The sequence below is a fragment of the Choloepus didactylus genome, chromosome 15 (genome assembly GCF_015220235.1).
Source record: "Choloepus didactylus isolate mChoDid1 chromosome 15, mChoDid1.pri, whole genome shotgun sequence".
Lineage (NCBI taxonomy): Eukaryota > Metazoa > Chordata > Mammalia > Pilosa > Megalonychidae > Choloepus > Choloepus didactylus.
Genome location: NC_051321.1, coordinates 88,976,311 through 88,993,948, shown reverse-complemented (window position 1 = coordinate 88,993,948; position 17,638 = coordinate 88,976,311). Strand labels below are relative to the sequence as shown.

The following is a 17,638-nucleotide window of genomic DNA, read 5'->3' as shown; positions in this document are numbered from 1 at the left end:
AGTTGTACTGGGAACACAGCACTGGTTAGTTTTGGATTTCCATATGGTAAAATGTACACTTTTCAGGGTACAGTTCTTTAAAGGTTTGACAAATGCATGGAGTTGTGTAACCATCAGGACAAATCAAGATACAGACACCCTTTCATTCATGCTGCCCCACGGAAGGACTTTGGGGTTGCTGAAGTTGGGCTGTTGGAGTTACTATACCTTTTTCCTCCCTACTTTTATAAATGTTTGAAACGTTCCCTAATAAAAAGTTTTGTTAAAAAAAAGGCAGACTATAGCATGCTTCTGTGCAAAACCCTCCACTGCTTCCCAGCTCCCTCCAATCAAAGCCATGTGGCGATGGCCGAGTGGGCACTCCCTGACTGGTCATCCCAGCACCCCTTGGACTTTCCCTCTTGCTTCCCTTGGCCCCCTTGCTGTACCTGGTCCTTGCCCAGGCACCCTCCCGCCTCAGGGCCTTTGCACTCACTGTGCCTTTTGCCCCCAAGGTTCAGTTCTCAGATCACAGTGGCTCACTTAAGTTCAGGACCGTGTGTGAAAGCTACCCTTTCGGTCAGGCTTTCAATGACCACCCCAAATAAAACACCCCCCCTCCCCACAACTGTACTCTCTCCTCCTCTCCCTGCTATGTTTTTCTTTGGGGCCACATATCGGTCATGTGAAATATTTGCTTGTGTTCTCATTTATTTCCTGTGCACCCTCCCCAAGAGTGCAAACTCCAACCAGAAAGAGATATTTACAGCTGCATCGTACTGCTCAGAACAGGCCTGGCATATGGTAGATGCTCAATAAACACGCAATGAATGAATGAATGAATGAGAAGGGTCCTGGGCCTCCCCAAGGGTGCTGTGGAGCCCTCCCCATTCTCCCACACAGACCCCTCCAGCCTCTGGCCCCATCTGCCCCACAGTCACCGGAGCCTTGGCTGTCCGCAAGCGTCCCTCACCCCTGACCCCTAGAGGGCGGCAGAGACAGGGGGGCTCCGTTGGGAACCAGGAGACCGGGATTCCGCTCTCATTGGTTTTGGAAAAATGGGGTGTTGGAGTCTCAGGGTGGCTCTGAGATCCTGCACCATCACCTCACTTCCACCAGCCTCGCTTTACTCATCTGCCCCATGGAAGAGAAACGCCCATCTTGTAGGGTGCTGGGACGGCTAAGGGGAGCGGCACGAGGGACCAGACCGGCCCGTGAAGTGCTCTCGCTGGCAGCTCTCAGGAGCCCCCGCGGGGCCCTTTAAGCGAGGTGGCCACGTCGCCTCTCGCCTTTCGGGGTGGGTTGCTGCCGTTTCTTTTTCAAATGAACGGCCGGCCCGCCTCGCCCAGCCCTCTCCACGCGCCCCGCGCCCTCGCCCGCGCCCCGGCTCTCTGCGCCCTCGCCCCGACCCCCTCCCCGCCCGCGCCCCGCACCCCGCGCCCCGCGCCCGCGCCCGCCTCGTGTCTCCCCGCGCCCGCCCGGCGCCCGCCCCGCGCCCGCTCCGTGCTCGCTCCTGCTCGCTCCCCCGCTCGCTCCCCGCGCCGGCTGCGGAGGGAGCTGCTCTGCCCGCAGCGGGCGCAGCGCGGGGGCGGCCGCGGGCCGGGCGCTGAGCATGAGCCGCCGGCAGCCCGGGGCGGCTCGGGGCCCGACTGCGGCGAGAGGGCGGCGCGGGAGCGGCGCGGGCCGGGACCCAGGTAGGCGGCGGCCGCCGGTTCCCCCTCCCCGCCCCCGCCGGGCGCCGCTGCGGGACTCTGCGCCGTCCCCTCCGGCCCCCGGCCGGGCCGTCGCGGGGCCGGGGCGCGGGCTCCCGGCGCGGTCGGGGTGCGCGGGGTGGGGCCAGCGCCGCGGGCAGGGCGAGGGGAGCGCCCCGGCCGGCGCGCGTGGGCACGGGGTGGGGGGGCTCCGCGGCCCGGGCGGGCGCGGGAGGGGGTGCTGGGCGACCTGAGCGGCTCGGGGCTGCGCAGTTGGAAGTTTCCATTTGCTCGTCTCCATGCTGGGCCCCGCGGTGGCGTCTCACGCCCTTGCTGTTCAGCGAGGAACTGGGCCGTGTGCTCTGCGTTTGCCCTCTGAGCCCCACGCGCCAGGGGCACTTGCAGACCGGCTGCTCTGCGGCCCGGGGCCTGTTCGGTAGCAGGGGCTGGGGCAGGTGCAGCTGAGGGCTTGGGGAGGGGGCTCGGAGGGCAAGGAGGCCCCATAGGGTCCTGCCATCTGCAGAGGGGCAGGCTCCCATCCCGGCATCTCCATCAAGGCGCTGGGGTTAGCGGGTGTTGGCAGAAAGGCCCCCTGCCCTCTGGGGGCCCCTGGGGGTTGAGATGTGGTGGTGGCCAGCTCTCTCCGTCCCTGCTCAGAACAGTAAGCCCCCTGGTTCACCCTTTACCCATTGCTTCCCTTCTCCCCATTCTTGGGGCATGAGGAGGGCTGATGGCCACCTGCCCCAGGAGCCCAGGACCCACACTGTCAGGTCTGCCGGTGGGGGCCTCGTCCTCCCTCTGGACACTGGCTTGCCCAGCCCAGCCCCACCCAAGCCCAAGCCCTTCCCTGTCCTGGCTGGGAGTAGAGAATGTGCTAAGGAATCCAGAGACCACAGGGTGTGACATCCGGGCCACGGGCAGGCTGAAACTCAGTTTCCCCATCTGTAGAATGCCTCCATGATTTTGATGACTTCTGAGGACATTTCCAGCCTAAAATCCAGGGACAGTGCTTTGGCACCTCCGGAGCCCAGCCTGGGACCGGAGGAGGAGGTGCAGCCTGGAAACATTGGGTGCTGCCTGGGGGCTGGGCAGCCTTGGGCAGGGGATGGGCTCTCTGCCCCTCCAGCCTCTCTTTGTCCTCGGGGCCTTGGGCATAGCAATGTGGCTGCCATCTAGGTGGTCGTGAGTCTGAGAGTTGAGGGGAGGTGCAGCAGGACCCCAAGCCCTGTCCCCGACACTGACCGCCCCCTCACCCCACCCCATGGCTCCTCTCCCTTGGCGTGGGAGGCTATGCCCTGCTCGCAGGGGCGCCCGGGCTTGGGAGCACATACAGGTGCTCCCCAGGTAGGCCCCAGGGCCCAGAGCCAGCCATCGCGTTTGTTTTTCCCTGGGAGGCCCCTCGCGCTGTCAGCCCGGTGGCCCCCTTCCACCTGGCAACTCGTGGCCATGGAACGAGTTCACACAGAGCCGAGTGGTTTTTTTGGTGTAACTTAGCAACTGCAGACGGAGAGAGAGGAAGGCGGAATGCGGGCGCCTTCGAGCTTTGTGCAGGGCAGAGGGGGGCAGTGCCTGGGGGCCACAGCCTGGGGGGAGTGTGTGGGGGGTGGTTCCCAGCTCGAGCCCTCCCCCGCTGTGAGCAGGGGCCCCGAGTGGGAGGCTGTGGGGTGGGGGCACCAGGTGAGGCGCAGACTGCCCAGTCCCTCCTCCGTGTCCTCAGTGGGAGAGCCAGGTGGAGGTGGGGGTACTGGCTTGTGGCCGGAGACACCCTGAACCAGCCTCAGTTTCCCCACCTGTGAAATGACTGGGCTGAACGGTCAGGAGTGGGCTCTGGGTTTTAGCAACAGAATCCCTTCATCAAGCCAAGCGTTTGATCAGCCGGTGGAGGTGCTGGGCCGAGGCAGGGCTGGGGGATTGGGTGATCCCTGCTGCCCTTCCTGAGTGGCTGAGCCCAGAGAGGAGCCCCTGAGGAGAGGGTCAGTTGGTCTTACCCAGTGTGGCTCCAAGGACATCGGGGCTCCTTTGGGCAGTGTCCCCAGTGCATCGCTCCTGCTTCCCCCACGTTCTCTCCGAGGCCGTCTGCTTCCACCCCGGTCCGTCCCGGCTGCTTCTCTCCCGGAGCTTCCAGTGCAGCGCAGACATCTGCCTCCTCTGCCTCCCACCCGCCGCTGCAGGCTGCCTCTCCGTTCCTTCCCCAGCCCGCTCCAGCACAGGAGTGTTTACTTAGCAACGGCGTCTTCCAGGCGGGATCCGTGGAGGGAGGGAGGGAGGCCATCGCCGTGGTGGCCGTGGCGGGTGAGCCCCCAGGCCTGGGGTGTGAGGGAAGGGTCCCCTGACCTGCGGGGGTCCGGGGAGGACACGCTGGCCTCTGTCCAGGGTGCCTGCCCTCGGTCCCCTCTTTCTGGATGCAGAGCCTGGGGCCGTGGGAACAGGTGAGGGTCTGGGTGGATGGGCCAAGAGGAGGGGATGTCCCGGGCCAGCCCAGAGTAGGACAATGTCTCTGAATCCCTGCAGGATGCTTGCTCCGTCCTTCTCTGGGCCGGGCTGGGTGTGGGGACAGCCGGGAGTCACAGTCCAAAGCCCCGGAGCAGGGCTTGGAAGGTGGGCAGGCAGAGGAGGGGAGGGCCACCTGGACGTGGCGGGAGGGTCTGATGGGGGCACTGCAGGGGTGAGGGCCTGGGGGCCGCAGAGGACTTAGGGCTCTGGATTTCGGTCCTGGGACGGGTTGGCAGTGGCTGCTGGGGTGCCGTAAATGGGGCTTAGGAAACATGTCTGACCGAGGAGGGAAGGGGAGGGTCCATTCGTGGTGCCTCCGAGGGTGTCCCCGCCCCTGCTGAGTGCTGGGGACAGGGCGAGGGACCCCAGCCAGGGAGTAATGCAGGCACCTCGCCCGAGGTCTCACAATGTCCCTGTGGTAAAAGCATGTCCTGGGCACCTACGTAGCTGAGATGTGGAAATAGCACAGGGCAGGACAAGCCCCAGGCCCCCTCCTCCAGGTCTGCACCCTAGGGAGAGGGGCTCACTCCCAGCTGCCCTCTGTCCGTAGCAAGCCCTGGGCCGGGTGCCCCCTTGCAGCCTCGGCCCGGAGAAGCCCTCCTTTGGCCCTTGGGGATGCGAGAGGTGGGGAGAGCCATTGGCCACTCATCGCCCTCCCCACATCATGGTCCCCTAGGTTGGGGACAGGGTGTGGCCTGTGCTGCCCAGAGGGTGGGCAGGGCTTGGAGGCCTGTGTCCCTTATGAGCAGGTGTTTGGGTTCTCTGCAGCACAGCATGGGCTCCGGGAGCAGGAGGTGAGGCTGGGCTCAGAGATCCCTGTGTGTGTGTGTGTATGTGTGTGTGTGTGTATGGGTGGGTGGGGGCTAGTGCTAAGAGTGCCCCCACCTGCAAGGCCAGCCTTGGGGAGTCACCGCCCCCACTCCCCTGTCTTACCTTGGCACCCCTTGGCCTCCAGGCCTCCCAGCAGCACCGCCTTCCTCTCCTGGGTGGGCTCCCTGGGGGGCAGAGAGGGGAGCTGCCCTCTGTCCTGGTCAGTGTGGGGGAAGCAGGAAGGCCCTGGGCACCCACCATTCACCCCAGTCAGCCTTGGCTTTCTCAGCGGGCCCACCAGGCCGGCCCTCCTGCCAGCCTAAACTGGGGGGCCGCCGGGGGAACCAACCAAGGTCTGGGCCGTGGGAAAGCCTCTGCCCACTCGGAGGGCTCTCCACCCCACCCCGGGATGCCCTGTGCCTCGGAGCCTCTGCAGCTCAAGCTGGTCCCCGCCGCTGGCCTGGGAGCCCCAGGGATCTCTTCCAGCCTGAGTGACCTCCGCTGTCAGGTCTGCCCATCTAACGCTAACCCCGTAGCCCCCTGAGAGGCACAGGCTGCTCATGAGGAAGGAAAGATGCCAGCGAAGGAAAGGGTGCTGACAGTGCTAGTGTTGGGGGTCCTGCCGAGCCTCCCGGGACCCAGGCAGTGGGCGCCCCACGAGGCCTGGAGCCCGGCTCTGGGCCCAGAGGGTGGGGGTCTCACCTCCTGCACCCCTCCCCTGCACCTTCTGCCAGGTGAGGGGCAAGTGGCCTCTCCCATCCTGAAACCGCCAGAGACTTTCTCAGCCCATCTCCCCCTACAGCTGCTCTCCAGCCCCCGCCCTCCCCTCGCCTCCCCTCCCGGGCTGACTTTTAAGCAGTTTTCCTGCTTGCTCACTCCACTTCCTCACCTCCCACTCACTCCCAGCCCGCTCCAATCTGGCTCTTGCCACCTTTACTCTAGGGGAATGCTGTTCAGAGGCCCTTGTGCCAGAACCTTCTGCCCAGATGCTCCGTCTCCTGGCTCTGCTGGGTGCCATGGGCCTCAGCCCTCCCTGCAGGGACCTCCTCTCCTCCCGGGGTGTCCCGCCTGGGCCCACACCCTCTCCTCCCAACCACAGTGTCTGTCCCCCCTCGGTGCTGACCCGACCCCAGCTCCTGACCCCAGCCCAGCCTGTCCTCCGGGCTGCAGCTTTGTCACGAGCCTCTGGGTGACCAGGGACAGCCCGGCCACCTGGGGTGGCAGCCCTTGAGCCTTCACTCCCTCAGCATCCCCCTCCTCGCCCACTCCACCAGGTCACTGGATTCGCCAGCCCACCCCGGTGGTCTCTGATCCCCAGTTCCTCACCTGCCCATCCACTGTCCCCTCCTCAGGCCACGCTACTGTCCCCCTGCCTGGACGGCTCCACCAGTGTCCCTTGGAGCTGCCCCTGCCCCCCCCCCGCACGAGCCCCCAGGGACCCCCCCCCCCATTTGCTGCTAGGGGCTGCTGGCGCATGTGAGATCGAAGTGATCCTGGGGCATCAGGTCTGCTGTGCACCCACTTCCCGTCGAGATGCTCCACCCTGCCCCCCAGGTGCTGGCCACACGGGTGGTCTCGGCACATACCTGTGGGTGGTGACTGGGGGTCCTGGTGCTGCCTGCAGTGGGGGGCAGGAGGGGGGACACGGACCTGCGTCTGGGGGCGTGGGGGTGGGTGGGGTGCCCCTTCTGCACATACCCTGCCTTCGGGGAGCGGGGAGAGGGACAGGCCATGGGGCCCTGCGGGGACATGGGCCTGTGCAGCAGGGAGCGGTGGGGGCAGGGCCGAGGCTGTGGTTGCTCCTTCCGTCCCTCCAAGTGTCACCTCAGACTCTACCTTGGAGAGAGAGCGTCTCCCTGGACCCGGTTGCCACGGCAACACTGTTAACAAAGAGGAGCTGCAGTGGAGGAGGCCGGCTCCCCCAGAAGCTGAGGGGGCTGGGGGAGGGTGTCCTTCTGACGGGCGCGTGAGCCGGCGGAGTCTGCTCCCCGCCCCCCACCGAGGCTGCCAGTGCACCCACCCTCCCCACCCTCTCCGCGGGGGCTCCCCCTGCCTCCCCATGTAAGGGGCACACTGCCTGATTCTACCTTGGCGGCCTCGCGCCCGACCCCAACAACAGATCTGGGGGCAGCCCAGGAGGCCTCCGACCTGGGGCATGATGAGACGTGTCCCAGACCTGGGGAGTGTGGGGCGCATGCCCCAGCCTCGGGTGCTGGGGGCTGCACAGGAGGCCTCTGACCTGGGACGTGGGGGGACGGATCCTGGACGTGAGGAGTGTGGGGGATGTGCCCCAGCCTTGGCCCTGGGCGCTCTGTGCCAGGAGCCCCATTTGTCGCTGCTGAGACCCAGGCTCAGAGGCCTGCGCTCCCCTGCTGGGCTGGCCCACAGGTGACAGCTGGGAGCTCTGAACAAGACCCCCCATCGGGCTCTGTCTCCTCCTCTTTGGAGTGGAGCACAGGTGAGCCCCTCTCCGGGCTCTTAATTCAGGGGAGCCCCCAGCCCGGCTCCTGGTGGTGCCCCTGGGTGGCACAGACGGGCGAGTTGTCCTTGGTGCTGGGAGCCAGGCCTCAGCCTCTGGAGGTGGGGTGAGGGCCCCAGGGGAGAGGGAAGGTGGGTGGGGCTGCGTGGGCAGGTGGGCCTACTTGGGATGATGGGGCAATGGGGTTAGGGAGACCCACAGAAGGGGCTTGTGGGGTTCCTGGGGGAGCTGCTGCCACTTTCTTGAGTTATTCAGAGCAGGTGGAAGGCTTTGTCTATTATTCACGTTATTATTGTTTGGTTAATAAAAGTGGGGCCCCGCGGGGCAGGATGGAATGTAGAATCCCGGCCCAGAGCAGGTGAGCGTCCAGACACCCTGACCGCACTGTCCTTGCAGGCTGCAGCCCCCCCCGCCCCCCACCACTGTGCTTCTGTGAGGAGCAGCTGGTCAGTGGTTTGGGGGACTGTCCCCCCACGCCCAGCCCGAGGCCCCACACGGGGAGCGGCTTTCCCCTCTGGCCCAATCCCTGAGCACACGGAAGGAGGGTTCCAGAGAACCTGGGCCCCCCCGGGCTCTGAAGGAAGGGGTGCCACAGCGCTGGGCCCCTACTCTAGGGGGAAGGAGGGCAGCTGCCACTCAGGGAGGGCTCGCTGCTGTGAGACAGCCTGCTGGCCCCACGCCCTGTCCCCTGCATGGGGCTGGGGCTCTCTGCCAGATCAGCAAAGGACTTAGGGGAGGAGGGTGGGCACGGGGCAGGGATGGCAATGCTGGGGGGCTCCCGGCTGGGGATGGGGCCTAGAAGGGGTTTGCATGCAATCGTGCATTTACCCACCCGGGCAATCCCTTCCCAAAGCAATGGAGCATCTAATGGGAACATACGTGAAAACTGCCTATAAAGCGGCCTCGACTACGCCTCGGCGAGCATCAGAGAAACAGCCTCATCCAGGCCGTGTTTTCTCACCACAGCACAGTCAGGATTGAAATTAACAGCAAAAAGAGAACTCTGACAGTGCCGGCTATTTGAAAAATTCAGAGCACGTGTATATAAAACTAATGCACTGAAGAAGACATGATAATGGGCATTAGAAGATGTCTAGATGATGAAAATATAATGGAGTGAAACTTGTGGGGTGTCACCCCACTGGGGCCCCCCACACCACCAAAGAGCAGGTCCGATTTGAAAAACCGTTGGTGGGGAAGCGCGGTCCGAGGCCCACTTGTGGGACCCTGGCAATGAAAGGGGATGGGTGGTGGGCCCGGGGGGTGAGAGGAGTGAGCTGTGCAGCCCCAGCCAGGCAGCTCCTGAGGGGAGCAGTGACTCCAGGGCCGGGGGCCGGGGGCTGGGGGCTGTCTCTGCTTGACCTGCAGAAACCCAAGTTCAAAGCCCCCTGCCTAGCCTGAGCTGGCCCGGGTACAGCTTCCTATCACCTTCCTGCTCTCACAGCTCTAGAGGGGCCTCCCCTGGGCGTCCCCAGAGCTCAGGCTGGGACCTTGAAGAACCCCTGGCCTGTGAGGGAGGCTGGAGGCTGGGAAGAGGAAGAAAACACAGAGGCTGTCCACCCTGCCCCTTTCCTTCCAACGTCACCTTCCTTTACTCTCCTCGCCCCCCTCTCGTAACCTGTTCTCCCTCCCATCCGTGGCTCACTTTGAGCTTTTCTTTTCCCTTCCCTGTGCTCCGATGAGGCTCCTGCAGGGATGGCAGGGCGGGCCTGGCCTCCTCCCGGTGCCCCTGCTTGTTGGGGGACGAGGCAGAAGCAGCTGGCATCCTGGGGCCCCACGTGGCCTCCCTGGAGCTGGCTGGTCGGGCCCCGCTGGACATGGACTCCATTGGCTACCTGTCCCGTGTCCGGGTGGATTTCCTTCCTTAGAACCCAGCCTGCCTGTGCAGCCCCTGGGTCGGCATCTGTAAGGGCCGAGGCTGCTCGGCGCCTCCGAGATGGGGACTCAGGAGCAGCTGCCTCCTGACCCATCCCTGTGGCTGCAGAGCCTGGCCTGTGGGCGAGTGGACAGGCACAGGTGAGTGGGCAGGTGGGGTCCAACGTGCTTCCCTGAGCTGCTGGGAGGGTCCCCCAGTTCTCGCCAGACCCATAGCCACAGCACGACGTTTCCTGGGGGAGGGACCTGCACACCTGAAGCCGCCTCCCCAGAGCAGGCCCTGGAGTCGGGTGGGCCGTGGGGATGCAGGGCTTAAGGTCCCGGAAGGTGCCAGGTGTGAGAACCGTGGGGGGTCGCAGCGGGGCTCCCTCGGGTCTCCCGAAATGGGCCTCAGGATGGCAGTGCCAGGAGCCAGCGCATTTGGCCCTGGAATGTCTCTGATTCCCATTTCACGGATGAGGACACTGACACCCAGAGCTGTTGGCTCCAGTTCTCAGGGCTGGGAGGTGGGGTGCCTTTGGAGCCCCCATCCCAGTGTGCTACCCCCCAAATGCGGCCCCTGAGGTCAGGGCCAGGAGGTGGGAGGGAGAGGTGGAGCCCGGCCCACCCATCCTCACATCCCCCAGTCTCCTCCTCCAGTGCAGGCTGGCCCGGGCCTCCCCCAGCCACTGGCCTCTGTCCCACACTGCCTGGCAGACAGCGTGTCCTCTGGCAGAGGCTCTGAGCAGGTCCTGTGGGACACAGCAGGGCGTGGGCCCCAGGGAGCTGTCCCCAGAGCTCAGGGAAACGGACCCCAGGTGGCCACAAGGAGCCAGGACGGGGGCCCTGACCCCTCCACCCCTACCCACCCCAGGCATCCTTGGTGCCTGCCCCCTGCCCCTTCCCCTTTGGCCTCCTCGTAGGACGGGCTTGTCCTGGGGGGACACAGCTCTTGTGGGGAGCTGACTGCAACACCCCATCCCACCCACGATGGAGAGAACTACTAATCTGAATTAAGCTGAGTTGCACCTCAGTTTCCCCATCATTCAGTGGCTGGAGCAGTGGTTTCTAGGCCCTGGTTCCTGGGTGGCTCAAGGGTGGGTTCCCCTGTGTGTCTGTCCCCGTGGCCCCCCGAGCAGCCCTGAGCTCCCCCGTGTGGCGGTGGGCCTTGCCCATGGTCTTTGGTGAGGCATGGGGGGGGGGGCGGCTTGGAGTCCTCCCACCTGCACCATCTCTGAGGCCCTCAGGCACCTGCGGGGACCCCCCCCCGCCATGCTGTCACAGGCTGGGGTGGCCTGACCTGGCAGGAAGCACTGACAGCCCCGTCTTCTGGCTCTGGACAATGGAAGGGGCACAGGCTGCCCCTTGTGAGCCTGTCAGTCCCTGGGTGGCAGTCCTGTCCCCGGCTGGTGGGGACCGTCAGAGCGAGGCCATCTCTCTCCCACAGGCCGCTCTCGGAATGAGAGATGAAATTGATAACCACAGCCTGTCGCAGGGGCTGATATGGGGGTGGTGGTGTTAATCTCCTCCCCAGGCTCCTTGGGACTCCTTTGGCAAAGCAGGAGTGAGCAGGCAAAGGGAGGGTGCAGGCCAGGTGACTCCCTCCGCCTCCCCCTGAGGCAGGAGGGTGTCGTGTCCTGGACCCCATTCCAGATGGGGGCCCGGACGGCCGGGTGCCTTGAGGTGGGACGGGCCATTGGAAGGGGGTCGGGGAGCAAGGTGCCCACCACGCAGTGGTGTGGGCTGGGGTCTCAGTCCCGCCTGCTGGCCCAGGATCTGTGCACTTCCTGCCCCCCACGTACGCTGCCCACTGGCAGCTCACAGGCTCTGCAGGGACGGTCAGTCCCAGGGCTGCGGGGCTCCTCCGGGACCTGGGTGTGGAAATGGTCACCCCCACATGGCGCTGAACCTTGGAGGGGCTAAGAACCCTGCCCTGGGCCAGGCAGCAAGGAGTGCCCCCCACCCCATGTCACCCTCATCTCTGTGGCCACCCACCTCTGGCACCTCGTTGAAGAACAAACCACAGAAAGAAATCGGGGTGCTGTTCCGTAGGAACCCCATTCACCCCAGTGCCTTTCAAGGGCTCGCTGTATGCCAGGCTCGTCTGGGCTCTGGGCATCCGGCAGTGAGCCTGACGGGAACAAGATCCCTGCTGCAGGCTGATGTAGTAAGTGAACATAATGCGTAATTAGAAAGTGGCTCCGGAAGGGGGTGCGAACGCCAGGGGGTTTCCATTTTGAACCCGGTGATTAGGGCAGCTTCATGGCGAAGGCGGTTTCATTTTTTATTGTGGTAACGTTTTTACAACGTAACATTTCCATTTAACACTTTCAAGTATACAATTCAGTGGTGTTTGTTATAGTTACAATGTTGTGCTCCCATCTCCACCATCCGTCACCCAAACTGCACCCATTAGGCAGTGACCCGGTTCCCCACCTGCACCCCCACCCCGGAGCCCTGTAAGAGAAGGCGATGCTTCGAGCCGAGCCTCGAGGGATGTGGGAGGAAGAGCCCCGTGGCTGAGGGGGACGGAGGGTCCCTGCGGAGGGAGCAGCTGTGCCAGGGCCTGACACCGGCGCAGAAGGCAGGGGTCAGGCTGGCGGGCGGTCTCTTCCAGGGGCAGCCATGGGCCGTGGGCTGTGGCCCCGCGTGGGCTCCCGCAGCCTCCTCCGGCCTTGGACCCTACGTGGGGCTGATTGCCCTGGGGTGTCCTCGTCCCCGCCGTAGATACGTCCCCAGCCCCAGCCCAGAGTCCGTGCCACCCTTCCGGAGATACTTGGGAGAGGACATATTTGAGGAGGGGGCCCAGATCAATGGAGGGCATTTAGTTTGGGGTACCCAAGTGGAGCTGAGAGAGACGGGCTTCTAAGTCACTGCAGAGGGTGGGTGGGTGGGGACTCTGGAGAGGCTGTGCTGGGTCTGACCCGCTGGGCCCCTTTCTTTCCTCCTTCCTTCCTTCCTTCCTTTTCTTCCTTCCTTCCTTCTTTCTTTTTCTTTTCTTCTTTCCTTCCTTCTTTCTTTTTCTTTTCTTCCTTCCTTCCTTCTCTTTTCTTTTCCTTCCTTCCTTCCTTCCTTTCTTTCTTCCTTCCTTTCTTTCTTTTCTTTCTCTCTCCTTCCTCTCTTCCTTCCTTCCAGTTTGATTGAGATATATTCACATACATACAGTCATCCGTGGTGTACAATCAACTGTTCACAGTACCATCATATAGTTGTGCATTCATCACCCCAATATATTTTTTCAACATTTTCTTTATACCAGAAAAAGTAAAAATAAGAACAAAAAATAAAAATAAAAAGAGCACCCAAACCATCCCCCCCACCCTATTTTTCATTTAGTTTCTGTTCCCATTTTTCTACTCGTCCGTCCATACACTGGATAAAGGCTTTAATGGGTTATCTATATAAGTGCCTGAGTGCCCACCAGAGTGACCTCTCAACTCCATTTGGAATCTCTCAGCCACTGAAACTTTATTTTGTTTCATTTTGCATCCCCCTTTTGGTCAAGAAGATGTTCTCGATCCCATGATGTCGGGTCCAGATTCATCCCCGGGAGTCGTGTCCTGCATTGCCAGGGAGATTTACACCCCTGGGAGTCAGGTCCCACGTAGGGGGGAGGGCAGTGAGATCACCTAAAAACTCAGCTTCTTTCTTAACCTTTCTCCCTGGGTGTGGTTTTTTTTCCCCTTGGACTATTTTGAAATAATTAAAAATTTATAGGACAGTTGCAAAAATGATACAAAACCCACACAGAGAACTCCAATGTACCTTGTGCCCCCAGATACCCAGATTGACTGATTTTATAATTTTGCCACATTTGCTATATCATTCTAGCTATCCATCCATCATCAATCCTTCCTTCCTTCCTTCCATCATCCATCCATCTATCCATCTATTTTCTAAACATATGAGAGAAGGTTGTATACACTGTGCTCCCTGAACACATAATACTTCCATGTACATTTCTTGAGAACAAAGATATTCACTTATGTCACCACCTTAAGTACAGTGATTAAGTCCAAGGACTTTAACATTGATATAAATTTACAGTCAATACTCCAATTTTTTTCATATGTCTCGATAATGTCCTTTTGGGCATTTTTCTCCTCCCTTATTAGATCCCGTCCAGGTTCATGGATTGCATTTAAATGTCATTGTCTCTTTAGTTGCGCTTTTTTTTTTTTTAATTGTGGAAACATGTTACAATGCAAACTTTCCCATCCCACCCACGCCCCTGGGCTTCTGAGCCTCTCACCTCCCCACCTCGCTCTTTTCCCTGGGTTCCCCTTGGCCTCTCGTGTCTGGGCTCCCCCGTCCCCCTCTGCTCCTCGCTTCTTGCCCAGGCACCCACCGGATAAAGACTAAGAAACAAGGTCCCCATGTGGTGTGTCCCCCAGGCCCTGGCTGGTCTGGGAGTACCTGGGAGCCTCGCCCGCCCCCCCCCTCCCCTCCTGGGCTCCCCACCTTCCTGGGCTGCTCGCCCCAGTCTGCCCTCTCTCCTCTGCCTTCCCCTCCTTGCACGACCCCCAGCACCAGCCCTTTAGCCCTCTCTGCGCTCACCCCTCTCTCTGTGACCGTCTGTCTCCCCTTCGCTGTGCCCCTGCCTTGGCTACTGCTGACCCCTCGCCCCATTCTGGTCTGGCCGGCCGTGGCCCTGCACCCCACCATCCTGCTTCCAGCCAGAGTCCCCGGGACCTTTCCAAGGACACCCTCAGGGATGCTTCTGGTTCTCATCTACCTGTGGCGGCCACAATGCCCTTCCTAGAGGCTGTTCTCAGGGTTTCCACGCCCAGCCTCCTGCCTGCTCCTCTCGCCTCCATCCCAGGGGCCCTGCCGGCTCTAGGGGGCTCTGAGCCACCCTCCTGTGCTCTCTTTCCTCAGACCCACTTCCTTGTAGGGTTCCAGGCCCCTGTCCCCCTATTCCAGTGTGTCTGTGGGACCCCAGCGTGCTGGCAGAAGCACAGGGAGGCAGGGAGACAGGGGAAGCGGGCGTTGTCGTGTCTTGGGGCCCGGGCAGCCCTCCTGTGGGGTGGCAGTGGGGGTCCCCCGGGGATCAGTGGCTCAGAGAGGCTGTTGATGTCCCCTAGGGCAGAGGGCAGGCGGGGGGCTGGCAGGGCTGCCTGTGGGTGCCAGCGCTGCCGCTTCACAGACAGGTGGCCTTGGGCAGTTTCTTTCAAACCTCTGGGTCACAGTTTGCTCAACTGCAAAATGGAAGACTATGGAGCTGTGCCCCAGGTTTGATGATTAACTGTAACAATTCACGTAGAGCACTGGGGACAGGTTGTGCCACATGGTAAATGCTCAGTGAATGAGAACTGATGGTGGTGGTGGTGATAGTGGGTGACGGAGACGGGTGGTAAGGGTGGTGGAGGTGATGGCAGGTCACGGTGTTGGGAGATGGAGGTGATGGTGGTTGATGGAGGTGATGGGTGACAGTCAGGGTGAAGGCGGTGGGTGCTGGAGGTGGGTGCTGGATGGGGTGGGTTACTGAAGTGTAACCCTTTTCTATCTGAGACTGTTCTGCTAGAGAAGGGCCAGGCCTGCATGGCGTGAGTGTGTGGGTGTGCTAGTTGTGTATGTGTGTGCTCATGGGTGTCTCCATCCCTCCATCTCCCCTCACTGCCCCTGAACTTGAGGCTTGCTCCCCACGGGTCCCCTGTCAGAGCTACCCCCTGTGGGTCCAGGTCATGGGTCATGTCCCCTCCTGCCTGGCCCCCCTCACCCTGAGCTGATGGGAGCAGAGTAGCTGCAGGAGCAGTGTCCCAGGCCCCCATGGGAAGCCCCGGTGCTCGGGGACATAGGATAGTGCAGTGGGCGAAAGGTCTTTACCCTGATCTACCCAGAAGGTGAGGTCTAGAAGGGGGGTGGGTGGGGCTGGGAGGCATCTGCTGCTGACTGGGGTTCGAGCCCCGATCCCACCCATCCAGTCACCCTCCTTTCTGAGCTCAGCCTCCTCACCTAAATGACAGGATAATCCTTACTTCAGAGGATGCTGGGGAAATGCAGCACAATCAGGGCGCTTGGACTCGACATGGGGCCTGGTATGCAGTAAGCGCTCGGTGAATGGTAAATGGGGGAAGTTCCCACCCGTGGGATGGCTGCTAGGGCTGTGTGCAGGGCTGGGGAGCTGGGCCAGGAGTATGGAAGTCGGGGTCTGGGGCAGAGTGGGTGGCCCCTGGGGCTGGACTCCCTGTTAGGCCTTCTGAAGCCCTAGTCCTCGATTGCCTGGCAGCAGGGACGAGGGTCAGCCATAGGGCAGGGAATCAGGGCCGGGCCCCCTGGGCTGTTGGACCGGAGGGCCCACGGTGGCAGATGCTGAACCCGTCGGTGTGAGGAGGGTCGGCGAAGAGGCTCCTCGGCAGCCTTGGCTCTCCTGTGCGATGATTCCGGAGGGGAAACTGAGGCTGGGCGCCCAGAGAGTGGGTGGCAGAACTAGGCTGGCCTTGGTTTCCTGACTCTCAGTTCTTCTGCCGACATGGAAATGGGCCTTCCATCTGACTCCCCCTGGAAACTTCTGGAAGAGGCAGGGTGGGGTGGAGCACAGAGAGAAAGCCTCTTACCCAGCCCCAGAGCAAATCAGCAGCCAGACAGGACTGGCACCAAGATTCGTTTTAACAGAAGTCACAAAGTTCTCCCCCACCCCCAGGCCCTGCTTCTGGGTCCTCTCAGTGAGGCCCTGTTCCCTGAGCCCTTGCCAGATGCTTCCTGCCAGTACACATGCACGTGGGTTTAATTCCTCTGGACACACGTGGCAGCCTACTTTGCACACAGTCCCACTCTCCTTACTCAGCAGGGCACCTTGGTGGGCATAGAGTGACCCCAACGTTTTTAATAGCCGATGGATGGGCAATAATTCATTTCTCCGGGCTGTGAAAGATGACATTTGGGCTGCGTGCACTCTTTGCTTTTATAAGCAGTACTACACTCAGCACTGTTGCACATTTATCATTTTGCATGTGTGTGAGCATTTTTGTAGGACAGACCTCTAGGAATGGAGAGCAGGGTGAAATGAGGTGCATTTGTAATTTTGATAGGTTTTGCCCAGTTCACCTCCCCAGATATCTTAATTTATACCTCTGTTGGCAATGCACGTGAGCACCTGCTTCCCCACGTCTTCACCATCGCCAATCTGATAGGTGAGAAATGACTTCGCGTTGCAATTTTAATTAGCATTTCTTTTATTTTGAATGACCTTGAGGATATTTTTGTATGTGTAAGGGCCACTTGTGTTTTCTGTTAACTGCTGTCTGTAATTTTTAACACAGTATTTCTGCTTCGTTGTTGGTATTATTTTTCTTATTGATTTATAGATGCTCTTTGTATGTTAAGGAAATTGACACTTTTCTTTGTATGTTAAGGAAATTGACACTTTGGAGTATGAGTTGCAAATATCTTTCCTAAAATATTTGTTTCATTTTAATTGTGATTTTTGCCGTGCAAGATTGTAAAACAATGTATATAGTCAGATGCATCTATCTTTTATGGTTCTGGGGTTTTGTAACAAACATATTAGGTTTGAACCCTATGAAATTGTTGTAGGTCAAAAATGGCTGCATATCAGTAATTTTATGGCATTTAAACTAACAGAGAGACCTTCTGTACTCTGAAACTATGAAGAAATTCTCGTGTGTTCCCATATGCTTAAGGTTTCATTATTCAGATTTGAGTATGTGATCCATCTGGTAGAACCCCAACTTGATTTTTTTTCCAGATTCTTACCAGTTGTCCCAGACCACTTATTAAATCTTTTCTTTGCTGACTTAAAATATCACCTTTATCATATATTAAATTGCTGTGTTTGGGGTTAAGTCTAGACTTTCTTTTCAGCTTCAGTGCCCTGACTGTATAATCCTGTGCTGAAACCATGTTTAACATTTACCTTTTATTATGAAAAATTTCAAATACACTGAGAGGTAAAGAGAATAGAATAATCAACTCCTGCCCCACCCCCATACTCATTACTCAGCTCCAACAGCTAAGATTTTACCACCTTGCTTTACTCATTTTTCTTTCTTTCCCTCCTTCCTTCTTCTTTCCCTCCCTCCCTCTCTTTCTTCCTGCTTTCCTTCCTCTTTCTTTTTTTTTTCCTCTTTTTCCTTTTCTTTTGGCTGAAGTATTTGAAACAAATCCCTGACCTGCCTTTCCCACCCTGTATATATTCAGAGTGGATCTCTGAAACACACAAACAGGAACATTTTCATACAAAAATCACAAGGACATTACGACACTTGACAAAATTAACAGTTAGTCCTTGATATCACCTAACACCCACTACATATTCAGTTTTCTTTAACAGCCTTGAAAGTGCCCTTTTACAGTTGGTTTATAAAACCCA

At 59.9% G+C, this 17,638-nt stretch overlaps 1 protein-coding gene across 1 annotated transcript in view; it reads left to right on the top strand.

The window, feature by feature from the left end:
* The first annotated feature begins 1,253 nt into the window (after positions 1 to 1,253).
* RASGEF1A (RasGEF domain family member 1A) overlaps positions 1,254 to 17,638 on the top strand; it is an 80,568-nt gene continuing 64,183 nt past the window's right edge. Inside the window, exon 1 of the mRNA XM_037804468.1 lies at positions 1,254 to 1,276. The gene's annotated coding sequence lies outside the window, so the exon portion shown is untranslated. The remainder of the gene's footprint in view (positions 1,277 to 17,638) is intronic.